This window comes from Cervus elaphus, chromosome 31, assembly GCF_910594005.1.
Source record: "Cervus elaphus chromosome 31, mCerEla1.1, whole genome shotgun sequence".
NCBI classification, from domain to species: Eukaryota; Metazoa; Chordata; class Mammalia; order Artiodactyla; family Cervidae; genus Cervus; species Cervus elaphus.
In genome coordinates, this window is record NC_057845.1 from 49,983,125 (window position 1) to 50,006,868 (window position 23,744).

At 40.8% G+C, this 23,744-nt stretch overlaps 1 long non-coding RNA gene across 2 annotated transcripts in view; it reads right to left on the minus strand.

Annotated features, from left to right (window-relative positions):
• The window catches only part of LOC122687333, a 245,194-nt gene extending 221,741 nt beyond the window's left edge, over nt 1-23,453 (minus strand). Inside the window, exons 1-2 of one of the 2 annotated variants that reach the window (XR_006339116.1) lie at nt 23,198-23,453; nt 13,166-13,344 (exon numbers count right to left, since the gene is read on the minus strand). This is a non-coding gene — a long non-coding RNA (uncharacterized LOC122687333). The remainder of the gene's footprint in view (nt 1-13,165; nt 13,345-23,197) is intronic. The other variant, XR_006339121.1, reaches the window with a different exon arrangement.
• Between the last annotated feature and the right edge of the window lie 291 nt (nt 23,454-23,744).

Genomic DNA, 23,744 nt, shown 5'->3' on the forward strand with positions numbered 1-23,744 from the left:
TCAGTTCTCTGGCCCCGCCTCCAGCCTTTGGCAAACTCATGTCATTTGTTGTCATTCAGTCGCTAAGCCGTGTCCAACCCTTTGAGACCCCATGGACTACGGTACACCAGGCTTCCCTGTCCTTCACTACCTCCCAGAGCTTGCTCAAACTCACGTCCATCAAGTCAATGATGCCATCCAATCATCTCATCCTCTGTCGCCTCCGTCTCCTCCTGCCCTCAATCTTTCCCAGCATCAGGGTCTTTTCCGATAACTTGGCTCTTCGCATCAAGTGGCCAAAGTATTGGAGTTTCAACTTCAGCATCAGTCCTTCCAATGAATATTCAGCGTTGATTTCCTTTAGGATTGACTGGTTTGATCTCCTTGCAGTCCAAGGGACTTTCAAGAGTCTTCTCCAGCACTGCAGTTCAAAAGTATCAATTCTTTGGCGCTCAGCCTTTTTTTCATGCAATTGCCCTAAATGCTACAAAGACACTACGTGCCTCAGAGGAATGTCTTAGTTCTCCTACTTTGCCCCCAGCCTGCAACAGGCTGCCTCTGTGCTCTCAGTGGAAGAATTGAGAGGTAGACGTGGCTTTGCTCTCTGACCAGTGGTCTAATTCAACAAAGCAACCAACATGCATCATTAAATGTTTATTAAAAGTTCACCTGGTTTCTTCCTATCCAGTTGGGGGTGAGTTGATGCCTCTGTCTGCTGTCCCCCAGAGAAGAGGGCAGTCACGGGTTCTTCTCTATAGGATCATGATCTCTTTCTAATTCACTTGTGATTCTTTAGCTCTTTGCTATTTAAGTTTATTTTTCTCATTCTATAATAGAAGCGATGGTCTTTCTCAACCTTCTACCTCAAAACAGAAAGCAGCAGTCCTGTATTTCAATATATTTAAAGTCCATAGCCTTATCACTCAACAGATGGGCCAGTCATAAATGATTTCTCAATACTTGTTCAAATTTCTTTTCCCACTTACCAGCGTGTACAACTAAGTGATTGATGTTCTCCTTCTGGTCCAGTTTATAAGTCAATTTTCATCAGATCAGATAAATCAGCAACTTCGCTGCCTTGCCTACCAGCTTCTGATTACATGTACAGGGCTGAGGTGGATGGTTTAGGGTTAGAGTCTGTTTATGGGGTTAGCTGGGCTGACTTGATACTAATATGCACAGTTCTCCACACTACAAGGACTGTCTCTGATACCTACCATATTGCTTCCACTTATACGTCCAATCTGACTTACTTCCCATCTGACATCTCAGTGACATGGTGAAATTAGGGCCAGGCCCTGCACTCCCTCCTACAGGACCAGGAGACTGACACCTAAATTTTCTAGTCACCCTGTCTTTGCTAGCTACCTACTCATCTCCACATCCACCAACAACTAGTCAGCACCTCGCTATTGTAAGAAAACGATCTCCTGCAACCATAATGTTCTACTCATCTGCTTTTAAGCATTCAGTTCAGTTCAGTCGCTCAGTCGTGTCCGACTCTTTGCAACCCCATGAACTGCAGCACACCAGGCCTCCCTGTCCATCACCAACTCCCAGAGTTCACCCAAACTCATGTCCATTGAGTCGGTGATGCCATCCAACCACCTCATCCTCTGTCATCCCCTTCTCCTCCTGCCCTCAATCTTTCCCAGCATTACACACCTACATTTTGCTCCAATATTTTATACAGAACTTGTGAGATTTTGTATTACTATATGCCAAGCATAGTGTATGGCAGAAAGTATTCATTCAATGAATGTTCATCATGGGCTTCCCTGGTGGCTCAGATGGTAAAGAATCTGCTTGTGATGCAGGAGCCGTGGGTTCGATCCCTGGGTCAGGAAGATCCCCTGCAGAAGGGAAATGGCAACCTATTCCAATATTCTTGCCTGGCCAGATGACCCTGGTGAGCTACAGTCCATGCAAACATAATGCTCTACTCATCTGCTCTTAAGCATTATGCACCCACATTTTGCTCCAATATTTTATACAGAAGTTGTGCAATTTTGTATTACTATATGCAGAGCATAGTATGAATATTCATTATTATTTAATTAAAGATAGCAGTAGTTAAAACTTCTATCTACATTGCAGGAAATGTAAACCAAGACAGACAAATGAAGGAAGACAGTTCAAGAGTGAGTCTTAAAGATTGGCTTCACCTATAAAATCAATTGTCCTAGTAATGATCTACGGTGAATTCCCTGCTCTGTATACTACCCCAAGATATGGTTCGATGGCTAGACTTCTGCTTCAAATTCTGATGTGGAAAGTCTCATGTGAAATTGGGTGAGATGATGCTACATACAAGTAATATCAGCTGTCAAGGCTGAGTTGAGCTGGGCATGAGCCCCAGGTCAATTACAGGGGTCAATTAAGATGACAATTCAAAATGAAACAGTCAAGCCATTAATCACTTATAGCACCAGGATAAGCAAAAGGTCAAACAGGGAAGGTGCCAGCTCCCTTAGACTATCTCACTGCCAACCGAGTCCAAGACAAAAGGCTCTTCAGGTTTTTATGTACCTGAGGGCCAGGAAGAAGAGGGAGAGAGAAGGGCTAGAAGTGGAAAAGTACTAAGTAGTGGGTCAGATGGAGAAAAAGTGTTTTCAAGCTTCCCACCTCCTCCTCTAGATAAGGAGGTCTCTGCAGAGGCAACTGAGAATGGCTTCTGCCAAAGGCCCCCAAAAGATCTCCAAATGGAGGTGCCTAGGCTGGAAATGCAGGAATGGATGACGCATGCCAGCCAAGGGGCTGGAGCCCTCAACTGCACTCCCTCCAGACACTTGCAAATATATTAGCCGTGCATCAAGCCTGGTGTGAGGAAGGCAGCTTTGCGGGGCAGTCTCTGTTATTTCCTATGAAAGTGAAAGTCATTCAGTTGTGTCCAACTCTTTGCGACCCCATGGACTATACAGCCCATGGAATTCTCCAGGCCAGAATACTGGAGTGGGTAGCCATTCTCTTCAAGGGATCTTCCTGACCCAGAGATCAAACCCAGGTCTCCGGCATTTCAGGCGGATTCTTTACCAGCTGAACCACCAGGGAAGCCCAAGAATACTGGAGTGAGTAGCCTATCCCTTCTCCAGCGGATCTTCTCAACCCAGGAATCGAACTGGGGCCCTGCATTGCAGGCAGATTCTTTACCAACCAACTGAGCTATCAGGAAAGCCCTATGGTCAGGGCCAAATAAAAGAAAAGTCACAGAGGATAACGGCTGGGAACTGGGCTCCCTATCATCCACCAACAGCAATCAGGAACCGAGATAGGTAGAAGCCGAGAGACTCCACAAGCCCACTTGGTCACACAGCCTGAGAGCCTGGTGTCCTCCAAGGGGCTGGAGGAAGCCCAGGACTTTGAGAAGTTCTTTTCTAGGTGAGTCCCTGCCAAGCTCTGTCCTGTGTCAAGACCCCGAGCCTGCTGGTCCACTGCACATGTATACACATACACACACACTCACAGAAATTAACCAGGGCAAAGGAAGAAGTTCTGGGTCAGTTCATAAAATTATCCATGAGCCAGGGAGGTCTTGAGACTAAAAGCACTGGTGTTACGATTCTCACAATAAGTTTTAGAATTAAAGAAAATCTAGTTTCACCTTCATTACATTCATCATCACAATACTTTACATCTATGGATATTAAATACTGTAAATCAAAATGGTGCCTTCAAAAGATGTAGCTCCTGTCCTGAAACAATTTATATTCTACAGATGTACTCAGACCTCAGGGAAAGGCCTGAGAGAATGTGGCTGTGCTGGTTAATGCCAACAGTAATGAAATAAATAATCAACAGGAGTCCCCATTTAAGGTAGTTTCATGCAAGCATTTAGTTTCTTTTAAAGATTCAATAGGCATTCTTTAACTACAACACATACACAGATTTTTGGACAGTAGACCTTTAGTTTTGCTTGACAGACCAAGAAGAAAGCTATGGAGTGGTTTATAATATCAGTCTTGAACAGTGATTCTGGATAATGTATGGGGTACTTGAAACAATAAATCACATTTTAATGGGATTTGTAATGAAAATGCCATGGAAGGATAATAGTTGAAGGGTCTCTGTCAAACTACGTAACTAACAGTAGTAATTGTTCGTGATTATTTCCAGAGTCAATGCCCTATATAAAAGCACGACATGCAGAAAGAAGTGTGCAATCCTGATATTGTCCCTGGTAACAGGCTGATATCCAACACCATGTGCCTGGCAGAGGGAAAAATAAGTGTACAAATATTTAGATAGGAAAAAGAAAATCATGCCCGTTTCCAAGTCACTCTTTCCTGTATCTCTTTTCAGAAATTAATTCACATGCTCTATGTTGCTGCTGTTTAGTCACTAAGTTGTATCCGGCTCTTGGTGACTCCAAGGATTGTACTGCCCGTCCAAACACCTAGGTGCTGCCTATGGGACAAGAGGGAAGGAATACTGCCCTGAAAATGACCACCACATAAGTCATGTAAGTTGGGATAAGCTAAAAAAAAATTTTTTTTTCATTTTTCTTCAAAGGAGATGTTATTTTTCTGACAGTTTTATGGGTGCTGTTTTCCGCAAACATCATCCTTAGCCCTGGCTCTCATCTTACATTCTGGAAACCATTTCCCCTTCATTTCACAATCATCGAAAAATGAGTGGTGTCTTCTGGATGCACCATGTAGCAATGCTGTTGCATCTGGGGATTCCCACTGAATCAACAGGCTCTCAGTAAATCTCCAGAAGTATCTCATTTCAGTAAAACTATGAAACAAATGAGATTTAGGTCGAACCAAAGAGCCACAGCATTACAAACCCTGCTTGGAATAAAGTTTCCAAGAAAGCATCAGTTAACCTATTCCTGAGTATCATTGCTGTAGAAGAAAGCCCTTGCTGATGATTCTGATAATATGGCAAACACTAAATTGTTCAAAAAGGCAAAAGGATTTCAGAAAAAATGCAAACAACTATTACAGGTAAGATAATGTATTAAATAATCCAAGTTGATTCTTACTTCACTCTTTACACCATTTGGTAAGAGTAGATTTTATGGGATGCGACAATTCTAGCAATCATGTTACTAGTGCATATATAAGCTGGAAACATTGGATTTTTCATAAAGTTTAAATATTCATCTTGGTAATTTTAGTAATTGCATTGTTCACTCAAAGGAAAATTTCTATTCATTTGTCTTTCTGCATATATTTGCCCTCCTCCTGTGCCGTAGTTCTGCAGTGAGAACTCTTAGGAAAAGCACAATGTATTGGCATAGAGAATGTAATTTTGCTCATTACTTCTCTTTTCTGTGAAAGAGAAATTTTCCCCTGGTATCCCAGGTATTTATTTCAATTTTTTTTTTTTTTAACCAGAATCATTTGAGGGCAAAAGGCAGTCGTATTTTTCAGCATTTAGTAATAGAGTTTGATGAATGTTATATTCTTTATTCTAGATAAACATTCATGGTATCTTAAATATAACCAAATGAAAAAAAAACCCAGTTTACCTTATTTTATCCTATTATAAATCTGACACTTTCAACATTTACTTAAACTTTTTAGATAAGATATCCGAAGCAGCGATAAATTTTAAAACCACAGTCTCACAGAGCAAATGGGACACTTAGGCAGTTCATTAGAATACAAAGCCGGGAAGTGTTTTCAGTAAAGTCCAAAGTACTTCCTTGTTCTAAGGTAGAAAAGTTCCACTGTTTGACAGGCTCAGGATAAGCTCATTGAGAACATCAAATTTAAGACAGGACTTAGAAATAAATTTGATTTCAATATAATACTATTTACTTCATTTTTCTTACTTTATATGATAAAAAGATTCAAACATTCTATCAAAATATAAAAAACAGGAAAGCAGGACTCATGGGTATTTTTGATCCTCTGTAGATACACAATGTGCACAGTTGATTCTATTTTTCACATAACATTATGTGAAGGTGAAGAGATAATATTCATAATTATTGGAAGGCAGGTACTACAGAAGAAAAAGTATTACCTTTACCTACATATGCACTCTGTGGGCTGATATGGTAGTTTTCAAGGAACAGCCTGCTAATCTTTTATTGATTCCATTATTCACAAAAGGATAAATCCCTGATGAAAAGCGCGCCTTACTGAAATGAGCCTGAAATAGAAAGATTTGCGTGGACGGCCTCATAGAGAGGTGCAGGCTAACCAGACACCAGGGAAATCTATCATAGCAACACTGCCTCCCCTAGTTTCCACTTTCTGATCTCACAAAATTCCAAAGGTACTGACAACAGCATTCATTTCAGCAAATGTATCATGCCCTTTAAACTGCCACAAGTTAGATGCACAGTACAAGATACACACAAAATACACATTAAAAGTATTGGTTGGCCAAAAATTTCATTCAAGTTTTTCTGTAACATCTTACAAAAAAATCTGAACAAACTTTTTGGCCAACCCAACATATTTATCTCATCCTTGAATGATACATTCATTCTAAATGCAATACCTCAGGGCTCCTAAGAAGGATGGATTTAGGAATCAGGGGATAATACTTGATGCCTTCCCTTCCCCACATCTTAATCTAATCATTCTTTTCAACACAGAAATGCAGTGAGTGCCAAGTACTGTTCTAGGCACTAGAGATGCAGATTTTTACATTCCAGTGGGGGAAGCAGACAGCAATCCACGTGCATAAGTGAATATGCACATTGTTACTGAGCATAAAGCACAGCAGAGTGAGTGAGTGAGTGAAATTTGCTCAGCCGTGTCCGACTCTCTGCGACCCCACAGACTGAACAGTGCATGGGATTCTCCAGGCCAGAATACTGGAGTGGGTAGCCTTTTCCTTCTCCAGGGGGTCTTCCCAACCCAGGGACTGAACCCAGGAATCCTGCATCACAGGTGGATTCTTTACCAGCTGAGCAACCAGGGAAGCCCCGACAAACTCCAAAGAGACACAAACCCAGGTAGGTGACCAGAGGGGGGTTATTTTACAGACAGGGCTTGGAGGTCTCACCAACAGGCTCCCTGTGAGCAGGGCCTGAAGAAGGAGAACGAGCAGGCCCAGAACACCGCGGGAGGGAGGAGACGTCCCACCCAGAGCAGGAGCCGAGTGGGGAGGTGCAGGTGGGGGGTAGGAAACGCGGTCAGAGAGGAGGAAACAGATGTCCCCGCCCACTTACATTTTTAGTTTGCCCTTCTTCATTACAGTCTCTCTAGCGCAATATTCTTTCAGACAGTTTTTACTTTCTTCATTGTTCTCCTTCCTGAGTACACAGTTTAATTAACTACAGTGAATGTGAAAGGGTCTGGACTCACCAGTGTGAGGGCAGGATTGGTAATGAGATGTAAAGAAATCACTGACGGCCGGCCTCCGGCTCTGCTAGAACTTTGGGCTCCAGGCTGCTTCTTTTCAGGAGTCATTTTCAAACCCCTGCCTCCTACCGGGATCTTGTCAGACCCTCCCAGGCCCTCACCGGGTCATCCTCTTGGTTTGCAATCCAAAAATAATATGTTCTCCGGATATGTGACAGTCCTGCAGTTTGGAAGTCAGCCGGATTAACTGACCCAGGGAATAAAAACAGACCTATGACTTGCACAGTGTACATTTCAAAGAGGGGCTGGCCCAGAGCACAGTGGAGAAGGAACCCCAAGCCCTCCTGTGAACGGTGACCCTGCTCTCTGGAAAGGAGCACCAAGGAGGAATCATCAGAATCCTGCTCTTCTGCTCAGAGATGGTTCTACTCCACCTGCTTGGAGCCAAACGGGACACAGAGAGCAAAGGGAACAGCAGTCAAACTTTCCCCTGGCCTAAGTGTCATGAATCCTCCATATAAAAGAGAGACGGGAGCTCTCTGAAGAATTTTAATATTGATAGAAATGCAAATTTTACTTGTGTTTTATCATCACATCTGTATTGGATGAACAGTCCAAAAACAGACTGATCTTACAGCTTCAAACTTGTTTATGTAAATGCTTGGGTCAAGAATAATGAAAATACCCTTGCATAAAACTATTTACCAAAAAAAATAGATTAGATGATTTAAGATCTAAATGGTAAAATGTGAAGCAAGATAAAAATACATAAAGAATAAAAATATAAAGTATTATGCAATAGAGGTTTGGAAGACTTTCTGAAATCAGATTCAAAAGTTTAACTATATAAAATTTAAATGTATGATCATATAAGGTTGTGGTACCAAAGTTAGAAAACAAATAACAGATTAGGAAAAATATTTGCAATGTATATAACAGCAGAAGGATTAGGAGTCAGAATACATTTGAAGAACTCCTACAAATCAAATCATCTATGAAAATGGTAGAAGTTAAGAAATATGAATAGATCACAAAATTGGAAATAAAGTACAGAGATGCTCAACTTTTATTCATTAGGGAAATATAACAAGATACATATTTTCAGTCATACTAACTAATGAAAACTAAAGGGTTTGACACTATTCAGCACTGCCAAGGTAAAGAAATGAACACTCATTTTAGGAAATGTAAATACACAAAGGTTTTGAAGCATGATTTGATAGCATCTATCCAGATATAAAATGTGCATTTTCCTTGACCCAGTAATTAAATTTCCAAGTGCTAAGTCGCTTCAGTCATGTCTGACTCTGTGCAACCCCATGGACTGCAGCCCCCCAGGCGTCTCTGTCCGTGGGGATTCCCCTGTCAAGAACACTGGAGTGGGCTGCCATGCCCTCCTCCAGGGACCTTACTGACTCAGGGATCGAACCCAAGTATTTTCAAAGCGATGCTAGTACATATCACAGAGAATCACACACAAGGATGGTCCATGTAGTGTTGCTCCTAATGGTAATAAGATGGAAATATTCTAAACGTCCATCAACAAGAAGAGAGGCAAATAAACAATGGTGTAACCCACAGTCTGGATACTGCACACCATTTTCCAAAAATTAGGGAAATCTCTTTACACTAGTGGTTTTTCAAGCTGGGGAGGGTTCTGGAAATGAATGTCTAGGGACATTTTTGGCTGATCCAAACAGCAGGGGTGGAGGTGCTACTGGCATCCAGGGAGCAGAGACAGGATGTTGCTAAACATTCTACAATGCACAGGACACCTTTCTTCAAACAAAGAATCATCCAGTCTCAAATGACAGTGCCAAAGGTTGAGGATCCTTACCTTATGTTAACACAGAAAGAACTCCAAGTCATCACGGTAAGTGTAAAAAGCAAGCCAGACAATGATACATATAGCACTGTTACACTGTGTAAAAACAAAATCAAAATTCAAAATCTTCACACAAAAATCTTGTGTTTGTGTATAAATATTGTTTTTTCTGGATAAAGAGATATCAAAACATTATTTAATTTCTAGGAAAAAGGGAGACTGAATATAAAGTGGACAACAACTCTATATTTTTCTGTACAGTTTGAAACTTCCCCACTAAGCACATTTTAAGGTATCATTTATGTATACATAAATTAAAAGAATAAAATAAAAATGCAAAAGCATATATCTGATTCATTCTAAGAGGACTGAATGAAGTTCTCATTTTCTCTCCTTAGCTTTGGTACCTCTGATAAACCATTCCCTATTATTGCATATTACAGTCTGAAAAGTAGTGATAATATTAACATTTGTTTCAGTAATGATTATGATCTAAAAGTACTCTGAATTCCCCAAAATCCAGTTGCTCTTACAGTTTGAATTGTTTCCAACCCAAAATTCAAATTCTGAATTCCCAGCTCCCATTACTTCAGAATGTATCTGCATTTAGAGATACAGTCTTTAAAGAAGCAATTAATTTAAAATAAAGCCATTACTTTGCCAACAAAGGTCCATCTAGTCAAAGCTATGGTTTTTCCAGGAGTCATGTATGGATGTGAGAGTTGGACTATAAAGAAAGCTGAGTGCCAAAGAATTGATGTTTTTGAACTGTGGTGTTTGGAGAAGACTCTTGAGAGTCCCTTGGACTGCAAGGAGATCAAACAAGTCAATCGGAGGACCGATGCTAAAGCTGAAACTCCAGCACTTTGGCCATCTGATGTGAAGAAATGACTCATGAGAAAAGACCCTCGTGCTGGGAAAGATTGAAGGCAGGGGGAGAAGGGGACGACAGAGGATGAAATGGTTGGATGGCATCGTCGACTCAATGGACGTAAGTTTGAGTAAACTCTGGGAGTTGCTGATGGACAGGGAGGCCTGACATGCGGCAGTCCGTGGAGTCAGACACAACTGAGCAACTGAACTGAACTGAACTGAAAGCCATTAAGGCAAGACCCTAACCCTACAGGACTCGCGTCCTCGTAAGAAGAGGGAGATCCAGTGGGGGCGCTGTACTCAGAGCAGAGACCAGTGAAGACCCAAGGGAGGCAGTGGCCTTTCACAAGCAAGGAGAGAGGACTCAGAAGGTACCACACCTATGGACACCGCGCTCTTGAGCTCCCAGCCTCGATCCTGTCAGAAAACACATTTCTGTTGTTTACGCCACCCAGTTTGTGGTCATTTTGCTACGCGTGCATGCTGCTAAGTCGCTTCAGTAGTGTCTGACTCTGACCCCACGGACTGTAGCCCGTCAGCCTCCTCTGTCCATGGGATTCTCTGGAAAAGAACCCTGGAGGGGGCTGTCATTTCCTTCTTGGGGCGATCTTTCTGACGCAGGGATTGGTACCGAGGCTTCGGTCTCCTGTACTGGCAGGCGGGTTCTTCACCGCTAGCGCCACGGGCGGTCCTGGCAAACAGCTACCGCTGCTGCGTAAGAACGCGGTGAAAACGGACTCACCTGCTGGTTACAATTCTGTTCTCATTAAGAGGGGTCAAGGCAAGAAGCAAACGAAATTCACCAAGCTGGCTTCATTTCTCAGCTGAGAAGATGAACACAGTGAGTGAAAGCAAATCCATACTCGCGGATGACAACCGTGCCGCATCCCTGATTGCAGACCCTGAAACTACCAAGTTATTAACACGGACTTCTGTGACAGACCCTCCCCCGGTGGGCTCCTCTCCCGACCAGCTACCAGCGCCTCTGGCTGCATCTCTGCACTTGCTTCTCCTCTCCCTGCCAATGACCAGCCAGCACAGCCCCCAGCTGCACCTCTGAACTCACAGGAGCCAAGGGATTGAATTCCACAGCACTTACACGCCAGCACTGAAGAGCTGGGATTGAGACATGCATTTGACTCAGGTTGACAGGGAATTGATCACCTATTTTTTTTTTTTTTTCGTTTTTATATTTCCCACGTAAGAACGCCTCCTTCATCACAGGGGAAAAAATAAAGGGAAAAGAGCAGTGGGAAGGAGAGGTTACAGAAACCGACAGATCTGAGTCTGGCATCAGGTCAAGAGGGACAGATGGGTCACCTCCAGATCAATTAAAGGGGAAGCCAAGTACCATCTGGAACTCTGGGAGGCAACCCCTCAAATCAGCCTTGCCTTGTGGGGTGACTGGTGGAATATGGTGACTGATAGCAAGTTTAGGGCCTGAGGGAGCGCCCCACGTTCTCCAGGGTAATCAGTCAAGAAGCCCCCCCTGTCCCAGGGGGACAGCTGATGTTGCTGGCTGGTGGGCGCCCCTGGAAGGTCAGCACAACGAAAGGGCGTGATCCTGAGGAAGGGAGCAAAGCGGCTGAGGTCAAATGGTGTCAGTGCAAAACTGCACGGATCCAGAGCTCAGAAAAGCGGACATGCAGAAGAAATGGTCAGGAGCAGCCCACCAGCGTCGAGCCCACTGCACTACCGGTGCTGAGAAAACAGCGCCAGGCTTGTCGGTTCAGAGGCAGCAGCCAGCAGGCTCCGACCACGAACACGCGGGAAAGACACCCTGCGCCAGAGGACTGGCTGGACCGGAGCTCCCTCCCGGCCCGTCGTCTACTTCCCGCCCATCACTGTCAGAGCACGGGGTCCGCCCGCACCCAGCCCGCCTTCCTGGGAAGGAAGAGAAGAAGGGGGCACCGCTTGAAAGAAAAGAAATGCCCTGATAGTGAGTTTGAACTTTGAGCAGGCAGAGCGCTTATCTAAAAGAGGTTGCTTTAGTCAGAAGAGGCTTAATTATACCTAATTATCAAGTTTTTACCCCGTGAAAACAAAACATGTCACAGAGCAAGAGAAATCAGTTACAGAAAAATTTCAAATCCCTTTTTATTCCCAACTTGGGTTATACCACACGCTTCTACTCTCCATCCTTATATTTTAGACTTTTTTTTTTTTAATAAACAAAGCAAAAATGTGAAGGCCCCTCTAGCAGCCTCCTGAAAAGACCACTGCATAAAATGATGGATGTATGCAGCTTCCTGGCAGTGGGCACAGGGCGAGAATATCAGAGCGTGTGTGAACCCCAGGCCTGCAGAGCCATCCCCCGCTGAGTGTGAGGGTGGAGGGGCATAGAGGGAACACAGAAGGAAAGACCTGCGCGGCCACTTCTCAAGAGGAGCTCCTAAGCCTTAGCTTCTATACGGCCACAGACAAATACTAGTTTTCTTGGCTGCTTTCTCAAGAGAAGTGAAGGGAGTGTAGAAAGAAAACACAAGAAAGATTTTCACCCTTCCTCATAAAAATAAGTACAAATCTTTAACGCACCCTTCAGTATTCCAAGGGTAACTAGGCATCCTGCTTGATTTGCATGCTCCTAGTTTCCTTTTGAATGTATCATTATTGTAGTAAGGAGATGCAGATGCTTAAATTAATTTTATTGTTAATGCCTCAAGGCATTTTTAGGAAAAACGTACAAAGCTTTTAAAAATCCAATAAATTATACAGAACCTTAATTTACTTTGTGCTATACCTTCAACTGAGGAAGGACATAAAGTGCTCTTGAATTTAGATCTTGCTTTTATCACCAATTGAAAATGTATTTGCCTTTTACTAAAATGGGCAAGACACATTCCTGGAATGTTATTTATGTGCTAACAATCCCTCATTAGTTGTATAAAGTATTACATCTTGACAAAATTGATAAGAAGCTTATAAACTATCTTATTAATCTGAAAATAATGATAGCTTGTAGACATATTATGTCAAACCCACATCAATAGAAATAAAATTTTCCTGGAATCATTCAATAAAAATGTCTATTCATCCACTCTATCCTCAAGGCACAGAATCCCGACTGCAATTGTCAGCAGAAATTCCATCAATTCAGTTAATTATGTGTAACAACATCTGGGGTAGGTTAAATAAGTGTTTTATAAAGATAAAAAAAAAAAAAACCTGGAGAATGATAAAACGCACCCTACAGATTAGAGAACAAATGCAGTTTACTCACTTGTAACCCAGTTGAGATTGGACCTCACTGGGCTTTCCTTCTCTACTCCCAAACAAGCCCTGAAGCCAGGCTTGATGCATCAGAGCTCAACACACAGAAACGCAACTGGAATCAGGCAATGCCAAACGTAAGTGGTTCCGGTTGCTCCACCAGCAGGAGCCAGGAGCAAGGCTTTGAAACTGCAGAAGCAAAGAGGAAATTGTCTGAAATTATCTGTAGCTTAAAGCCTAGTTGGCTACTTGTGATTAGCCGACCTCAGTGTTTTGACTTGGTAACCCTAGGGCATTTACAGGCTCGGAGTTTGGTTTGCTTACATGGGTCCCAGCACTGGAGCCACCTCAGTCTAACGGCCTCCCTGCTTAATTAAACAAGAGGCTTTGTTTTGTCTTTATTTTTTAATAATAAAACTCCACTACTGATACTAAAGCTAAGTTTCACTCAGCCTCAAACACACGCATCCTCTGCTCACTCACCCGTGGCCTACTCCTGGGCCAAGCATGCAGAGCCTCCTTCCAGGGGAAGCCTGAAGCCAGAAGAAATGACTCAGCACTATTCTGGTTCAGCATCCGGTCCCTGTTAATCATCTAATTCTTTTCACCTGCAGACATTATCTGCATTTCACACTGATGATATCTTCCACAAGTATCTATTGTAATGGCCACTTTTTAATCTCACTGTTTTCAATACAATGCAAAAGTAACTTTCGATCTCTATTACACATGGCAAAATTCATCATTTCAACTGTGGCCTCCCTCAAATGCATTTCCATGGCATTGCTTTCTTCGCAAATGTCCTGCAAAATCCTGACTGCAAGTGTTTATTATCTGAGAAAAATTCTCTCAGCTCTGCATAATCTCCACTGTGAGTCTGTTTTTCTTCTCTCCTGTATTACATCTCTTATCTACCATAAGCCATTTCAGTAGAAGGATTTTTATCTCACTCTTGCTCTGGTAGAATTTTCAGGTTGCATTCAAACAGAAAAAAAAAGTTACCCTCCTTGATCAGTTACAATCTCTTTGAAATATTCTATTCACCAGGATTAAATAATCTTTAGATGTAATCACTACAGATTTTCTGTTTAGCTATCTCATTCACTTCTTCCTGGGATACTGAGGCCATGGGAGTAACCAATAATCTTGGAGTGAGTCAGAAGGGAGCCTCCCCTTTATCAGTCCAAGCCAATCATCTCAAATAGCCAGGGCTGGTAAAAAGCAGGTACACACAAAAGAATTGAAAGCAGATATATATATATTGATACTGATCACATAAATATAAAATTACTGAGAGAGATCCTGGCTTCCCAGGCAGTACAAGTGGTTTAAAAAAAAAAAAAAAAAAAAACCCTCCTATCAATGCAGGAGACATAAGAGTCACAGGTTTGATCCCTGGGTTGGGAAGATTCCCTGGAAGAGGGCATGGCAACCCACTCCAGTATTCTTGCCTGGAGAATCCCACGGACAGAGGAGCCTGGCGGGCTGCAGTCCATAGGGTCGCAAAGAGTCAGACACAACTGAGGTGACTTGGCATGGAAGAGAGATCCTAAGCCAATTATCATCCAGTCATCGCTCTAAAACTATGGACATTGGTGAGAGAGTCTCAAACTGGAAGTTCTGTTATTCCTTGAGAAGAACTAGCAGTTTCAGAAGAATTCTTGCCATTTTAAAAGTTTGTTATTGACTTATGCCAGGGTTGACAGCAGCAGTGGACCCTGGAGCTCCTTGGAACCATACTCTTAGACACTTTAAAGCTGAACATCCTATAATGTAAGACCAAACAAAAACAGGCTACCCTTCAGAAGTCCATTCGAATTTTCAGTTATTTAAGCCTTGCCCTGGAGACAGTCTAAATTAGATGTGTCTCTGAATATCACTCCATTTCTCCAACTCCCAATTTCTTTTCACTGCCCAAGCTTCCATTAACAATCTTCAATCATTCCATTTTTAGGGTTTTTAATAAAGTACTTGAAGTTTTATATAACTCTCAGAATCAAACGGCTTCTTAAAAATGCACATGCTTCTGAAATGCCTTTGAACTAGTTCATTTTCAAACATGCCCCAGATAGATATTTCAACAGATATTAAAACTGTTCAGTAGTTCCAGGTGTAGTGAATTTTAGCTCTTATGAGCAAGCCACATAGTTTTCCCTGTCAAAGAGCTTACCTGCCAAAACAGCATGATCCAAACTATCCCCTTCTTGACCCAAGATAATAAGTATGAAAGAAGCATTTAATTTACAGAGATACAAATTGGTGATTAAGCAGAAAAGACAGCGCAAAAAGCGCAGCTTGTGATGAAACTTGGAAGCTGACTTGCAGGTGAGCACAGTTCTTGGTCCCAAATCTTTCTGCTGGCACCGGTGTTGGCTTTGACTGCAGAAGGGTCATTAAAGTGCACTGTACCAGCTACTCTTGATGGACAGACACGTCAGACAGGAGTGGCGTATTTAACTCATCTGCCCAGCAGCTCTTTTTTCTCAGAAGTCTAAAGAGAGCACCTCCACGAATAAAAATGAACTCCCAGATTTTGGTTTCCTTCTCCAGGGCAAGCACATCTAGTGTGGACTTGAATTATATCCATGCAGATTTGTATATATTCAAGTTTCTACAGCTAAACAGAATCCTGTTGGAGCTTGAAGAAATCAAGTGGTGAATAATAAAGAATATCTTGTGAACTATTTCTATTCTACATTTTCTTTTAAGAATTAGCACACTTAAGTTTACTTAATAACACACACTAATTTTTGTACAATCTGATCTCAAATGCCTTAGTTGAGGCAGATATTTCCAGGCTTGTAGAGCACATGGTTTCTGTCTTCAGGTCATTTCAGACTAACATGCCAGGTGCAATCATAGCAAATAGTACAGGATGGAAAAGAGAAACAGGGAGATGTTTTCTCATTAAAGGAAAAATCTCTTCTTTCCTGCTTCTTCAGAAGTAAAAATATTTTATCTCTACTTTCATGATACTTATTACTTAATTATAAGCAATATCATCATATAAGGTTTTAGAGACATTGGTTCCAAGCATATTGGACCTCTTAGTTCCACTCAGAGAGAATTTTCAATCACCTGCTCATCAGAGTCCTCATAGGAAAACCACCAGGACTGGAATACAAGCTCCATCAAAGAGGCTGCTCCATTTCATTGTGGTAAAGCAGCTCATTTTCGGGGAGCCTTAAGGTGTTAAGGACCTAGCCAAGGCTATAGAGGGAAACAGTCATTGCTGGATATTTTAATGCTCAAACTACTCGGCCAGTTTATACTTTAAAGACTGGTCTGAACAACAGCAGTTACTGCACCTCCTCCAAAGAAACACACTCTTAAAATCAATTACATCTCTTATATTTGCATATTTAATTTCTTCCAATACTCAGTTTACATGGATTTCAAATTGTTGACCTATGATTTTCAACTTCAAAATGATTTCCAAAAACTATTCATCCAGGGAATCAGTTCTTGACAGTGGCATTTTCTGAATTGCCAATAACAATCTCATTGTGCTCCTGTGAGGATTAAGTGTAATAACTTGCTTTATGCCCAGTCATTGTTTATCTTTGCAAAAGCAAAATTCTACTGTATATACAGTTGGCTTTCTGGGTTTGTTGGTTTTGTGTTTGATTTTATATTAAAAAAAAATGTCATGTTATTAAAACTCCTTCAAAAATATTTTTAATGTCTATCTGGTAGTCCGTTAATAGGAAGATCACAATTATTATAATAATATATTTATGGTTAGAGACTTCGATAGTTCTAGATTATTTATATAAATAACATAGTGGTGAACATTTTATTTATAGAAATCTTTATCGGCAAATGTATTGCTATATTTCTGGTTATTTTCTTTCAATTTCTACCCTAATGTATTTATTTAGCTTGCAAGATTTTCTAAAAACCACACCATGCGAAAGAAAACCAAATTGCAAAACCATGTAATATATTCTTTGGAAGCCTGTGTAACTTGTTTTCTATTAATTCAATAATTTTCCAACTGAAAAAAATAACTGTCTAAAAATTTAATATCTTTGGGGGAATAAAAACATGCTCAACTGAATACTGTTCAAGCAGGATGATAGCTTTATATTCCACTAATTTAAACTAGAACATACTTCATACAGTAAAACACTGCAACTAGTATATTTCTCTCACATCATAAAGAATGAGATCTTTCATCAAGTTATTCAGAGAGGGACTTCGTTGGTGGTCTAGTGGCTAAGATTCCGCTCTCCCAATGCAGGGTGCCTGGGTTCGGGGAACTAGATCCCACATGCCAAAGCTAAAAAAAAAAAGATTCTGCATGCCACGACTAAGACCCAGCACAACCAAATAAATAAGTAAACTTTTTTTAAAAAGTTATGCAGAGAAAAGCTCAAGTCAACATAGCCTTCCTCATGAGACTAAATGTTTATATTCTTACACCATGTATGATATTGTTCTAGGTGACAGCAGATTGCAGACTAAACGTACGAAGTCAGGACCGCAAGCAGGCTCCAGACGCATTCGTAACTCTGCCGCTGCTTACCCCAGGTCCTCCTGTTCACCTACATCCAGCTACTTCAGTTTTTACCCTAATGTATTTATGATTCTATTCCCATCTGATATTTCAGTCATCCCAGCCTAAGAAGGAAAGGAAAGGACTAATTTGTAGGCATTACTCAGAAGAAAATGTTTAAAAGCTCGTCAGAATTTAAATCATGTATTATTTGAATAATACCAAAGTCCATAATGCAACTATGAAAATAAGCATCAACTACTTATCTGAGAGAAGATTAATTTGTATCATATGTAGCTTAAAGAATAATAATTCAATTTAAATGCCTGTGAATAGTTTTGAGAAAGAAGTCTGTTAAGAATAAGAAAGAAGAATTGAAATTGGAAAGAGAAAAGATAATAGCACTGATGTCTTATTTGTCAGCCTGCACTAAAACACAATTATAACAATGGACCACTGTGAATCCAAGAACAAAATCAAATATAATCTCTGTGCAAAAAAAGGCTCATTGTCTTCCAAGCTGTGTGAAGACAAAGACACCTCTACTAACCTCAAAGAGGTTTTAGATGTGGCCATAAATGAGCACTTTACAGAATTTTCCGTTCAATTACATTATACTTGTCAACATGCCAAAGTAGAATAGCATACTCAAAACCTTATATATTAAAATATATCAATTTTCCATCAAATAGTTGTTGAGAACTTACTATATGTGCCTAAAAATATATTTGACATTAAGGTCCCAGAGGGCTTAAAATATACTATGAAAGTAAATTATTTCACTATTATTATCATCATAAATTCAAGCAGTGTACCATAAAAAAATACATCTATCTAATGAGATCGGTTTTCGATTAAAGCCTTTCAAAAGACTTTATATAAATATTTTTCAATAACTTACTAGAAAACCTATTCCAATAATGGCCTAGATGACTGAAGCTATGTTTTGGAACATCTAATCTAACAGTTAGCACCTTTGTCCACCAGAGAGAAAACCTCCAAAACTGTTTCAGGTTTTCTGCCATGATTAGAGTCAAGGAAAGTCTGAAGGAGATAAATATATAAACAAAGTAAAGAAAATAAAAGGGGGGCTTTGGTTCTATTTTGGCATTGCCTTTCTTTGGGAATGCCAAAGAATGCTCAAACTACCACACACTTATACTTATCTCACACGCTAGTGAGGTAGTGCTCAAAATTCTCCAAGCCAGGCTTCAGCAATACCTGAACTGTGAACTTCCAGATGTTCAAGCTGATTTTAGAAAAGGCAGAGGAACCAGAGATCAAATTGCCAACATTCGCTGGATCATCGAAAAAGCAAGAGAGTTCCAGAAAAACATCTATTTCTGATTTATTGACTATGCCAAAGCCTTTGACTGTGTGGATCACAATAAACTGTGGAAAATTCTGAAAGAGATGAGAATACCAGACCACCTGACCTGCCTCTTGAGAAACCTGTATGCAAGTCAGGAAGCAACAGTTAGAACTGGACATGGAACAACAGACTGGTTCCAAATAGGAAAAGGAGTACATCGAGGCTGTATATTGTCACCCTGCTTATTTAACTTTTATGCAGAGTACATCATGAGAAACCCTGGGCTGGAGGAAGCACAAGCTGGAATCAAGACTTTGGAAGAAATATCAATAACCTCAGAAATGCAGATGACACCACCCGTATGGCAGACAGTGAGGAAGAACTAAAGAGCCTCTTGATGAAAGTGAAAGAGGAGAGTGAAACAGTTGGCTTAAAGCTCAACATTCAGAAAACTAAGATCATGGCATCCAGTCCCATCACTTCATGGCAGATAGATGGGGAAACAGTGGCTGACTTTATTTTTCTGGGCTCCAAAATCACTGCAGATGGTGATTGCGGCCATGAAATTAAAAGACACTTACTCTTGAAAGGAAAGTTATGATCAACCTAGACAGCATTTTAAAAAGCAGAAACATTATTTTGCCAACAAAGGTGCCTCTAGTCAAGGCTATGGTTTTTCCAGTGGTCATGTATGGATGTGAGAGTTGGACTGTGAAGAAAGCTGAGCACCGAAGAATTGATGCCTTTGAACTATGGTGTTGGAGAAGACTCTTGAGAGTCCCCTGGACTGCAAGGAGATCCAACCAGTCCATCCTGAAGGAGATAAGTCCTGGGTGTTCATTGGAAGGACTGATGCTGAAGCTGAAACTCCAGTACTTTGGCCACCTGATGCAAAGAGCTGACTCATTGGAAAAGACCCTGATGCTGGGAGAGAATGAGGGCAGGAGGAGAAGGGGACGACAGGGCATGAGATGGTTGGATGGCATCACCGACTTGATGGACATGGGTTTGGGTGGACTCCGGGAGTTGGTGATGGACAGGGAGGCCTGGTGCCCTGTGGTTCACGGGGTCACAAAGAGTCAGACACGACTGAGCAACTGAACTGAACTGAACTTGGTTCTATTTTTAAAACTCTAATTAATCTGAAGTAATCTGTAACTGTGGGGGCAGAAGTTGAGTTCGTTCAGAGAGTACAAAGCAGGTAAAGCAAATGGAGATTTGGGGGTGGCTAGCTTGTGGTCACATATCAGCAGAGTGCAGTGCAGTAAACAGAAGGTAAAGCTTTGACCCTTACTCTTAAGAAACTTTCAACCCATTAGGATAGATCAGGTTGCAGAAATTTAGACAAAGGGCAAAAGTTTAGGAAAAGTAACCCAAAAAGTTTCCTTGAACTTTAAGAAATGGGCAGTATTTGTAGACAGAGGAAAAAGGCGAAGAAGACCAGGTGAGAAAAATGGCTTGATGATTCTTTAGGGTGATGATGAACCAAGCACATTCAGAAAGGTGGAGGGGATCAATCTGACAAGTGGTGACCGTCATGCTAAATTCCATAATATGAGAAGCAGACATCACCAAGCCAGCAGGCAGAAAGGGCAGACAAAGGTAGATGAAGATTTATAGGATGTTTGAAAGCATCTGGAAGTAGGGTGGATTTACATGTAAACTGGAAGTTGAGCACCCTACTTTAACCATTGGCATGTGACCTGCCCACTGCAGTGATGTTTTGAAGTACAATCCTCAAGTTTCTACTTCCATTCAATACTTTTTTCCACAAATATTTGTCAAGCCAAATAAAATTTTTATTAAATATCTACATAGAAAGGCTCATAACCAAATAAGCAAGTCCAATATCTTTCCTCCAGGCAGCCAGCCCCATACCACCATCCTGAGATGTCCAGGAATATGCTGATTTTCTAATCCAACCAGCAACTTGTTGCTTCTTTCTCAGAGCCTGGCCACTGATCCTACTGTTAAATGTGAGGCTTCAGTTCACAGTTGAAATGATATCCTTTGACTTTCCAATGATATCCTTTCTCTTTTCATCACTCTGCCCTCACCTCAATAAACCTTCAACATGAAGTAAGGAGACTGTCCCCTCCAACCATCCCAGGGCTACACAATCAAGGGTGTCTAAATTGGACTGGAATTTTTAGTCATTCGTTAGAGCAACTTGTCTTCAAGCCTGACATCACTTGGCTGATTTGGGACATTTTCTGACCAACTGTCAATTCAACAACTTCAACCCACTTTCCCCCTCACCAGTGGAAAAAGGTACGACAGCAGTCCACTTTCCAACCGCAATTTTTGCCAACATTGTGACTTTGGAAGATTTATTCACTCCTCAGCTCACAATCACCTATGTCTATCCCAGAGTATCAGTAACATCTAATCTCAGAGATAAAAGCCTATGTATTTGATCGCTCCTCCCCACTTCTTAATCACAAAGTCTTCATGTACATTTACCCGCCCTTCTCTGGATGCCCTTCAGTTGCCACCTGTCAATAGTTCCATAAAGATTTTAAATCCGATTTCACAAGATGCTTGTCATGGTGAGGAAAAGATAAATATTTCAATTAGTAGCTAGAGATGAGAAGAGCAAGAGAAAAGAGAGACAGACACAGAGACTATTGAAGTCTGCCGTTGTTTTGTTCTTATTACATTGATTCCTTTCTATTATTTACCTGTGCTTCAACAAGTACAATTTAAGACTAAATGCAACTAATTTGGTGACTATAAAAAGAGTCTAAAGTTGACTGCAGCAATAACATGTTGAATAAAAATATGTATTGCAGTTTCATAAAAAAACAGGCATTTACCTCTCAAGTGTTCCCAAATGGATGTTTGAATAGACCTGACATATTTATTTTTAAAGTAGCTTATTGCTCAAGCTTAGTAGGTGGATATATTCAGTTATGATAAAGCATTACAAAACATTAAGTACTTCTCTGCTAATCTCAAGATAGTGACAAATTAAGAAGCACAATGTAAATATGTTTTCCTAGATTAGAATAAAAATAAAGAATGCAATTCAAAGAGTGATTAAAAAAAATTGGCAAATCTTAGAACCATAAAACTCTCTGCTCAAAATCCAAAATAATGATTAAAATGAAAATTTAGAATGGTACATTCAACTGTCAATATAGATGAGCATAATAGTCTGTAAGTCACCAAAGATTTTGTCTATTCTAAGACATCTAAATGGCTAAACTTAACATTAAAATAATAAGTGAATGAATACCGAGAAAGCAACAGGAACATTTAGACTATTTTTGTACCTTCAGTACAAATTGAATTTAGCTGTGGAAGAAGCATCTCAACTGTTTCCAGTCTCTGAGAACATGTTGGGCCACTTAATATAACATCCTGGTCTATTGTTTGCTTTTTGATAGCAAACAAGATAGACTGATTGATCAAGTCCCTCATAGGTATTCATCTGATCAACAAATATTTGCTGAAGGATTATCATGTCAGACACTAGGAGAGAGGGTTTTCCCACATCACTTAATTGAAATTCAACAAATATTCTCAGGCTATAATGAGGATTAAATAAAGTAGTATTTGTACAGTGTTTAAAACAGTGTGTGGCACATGGCAAGTGCTATATAAATGTTTGTTAAATAAATTATGTTGAGGAGTCGATTGTAATATGATCTTGACATAAGATTTTGGTTGTTCTATTTCTTCTTTCTCAAATGTTTCTATGTGCACAAGAGATAATGGGAAAACCCTGAAATTCCATCCTGGAAGCACCTGGTACATGTTCATGAAACATCCAAGGCAATATCTGCCCATAAAAAAATCACCTGATAGAAAAGTTCCCTGGAGAAACAAAAATCCTGTAAGACTAGCATAACAAGTGTACCTTGCCTTTAAACATTTGTTTAGCATGTATTCACAAAACACTAATAAAAAGGTTCTGATTGTCATTTAATTTTCATAATAACCCTATGATACCATCATTACCCTACGTTACAGATGAGAAAAGTGAGGCGAAGAGCGGCTGAGTACCTTGCCCAGTAGTAAGAGGCACAGCCTAAATTCACACCCAGACAGTCTGGTTCCAGAGTCCAAGTTCCTAAACACTAAGTTAACATGTGGGTATAAAAAGGGGCCAATATTTATTAATATAAAGATCCTTGCCAGCTCTGTCTCCCCAAGTCACAACTCTTCTACCTATACCGGTTTACTTGCCGTGTGCTCCATACTGGGAAAGAAAATCAGCACAGACTTACCTTACATAAAGAGACACATCGAGGGCGCTTTGAAGTATGTACCCCCTAAACCACACAGAAAGTCAAAAAGGAGAAGTGAAGCACCAGATGACAGTCCAGGGCTTAAGTGTCTTAACCTTCACGCGATCATGTTACTAAGTAACCACTTTTGGCATTCAAATGTGCTTTGCAAGAAGAGCTGGAATCCATCAAGTATTGTCAAAGAACAGACTAGCCTTATATCCTCCTCAACTGATCAGAGGAAATTCCAACCTCTTTGCCCTCATCCTAGCCACTGCACCCCCTCACCCCCACCCTCAGTTAATCCACTGCAAATGAGGGTATGTATGCAAACTGCCGATCACAAAAGGCAGCAATTGCCAGTAACAGGAAGCATCTTTTCCATATGAGACAAATTACAATTGTGGAAGATGTTTGAAAGCTGTCTTTAAGTTAGAAATCCTGCCTAAGAGAATACAGAAAAGGAAACAGACTTTTCTCAAATAGTCAAAGACAAAGATGAATTTTAAAGTGGGACAGCGTATCCCCCTTTCTTGAAGACCAAAGA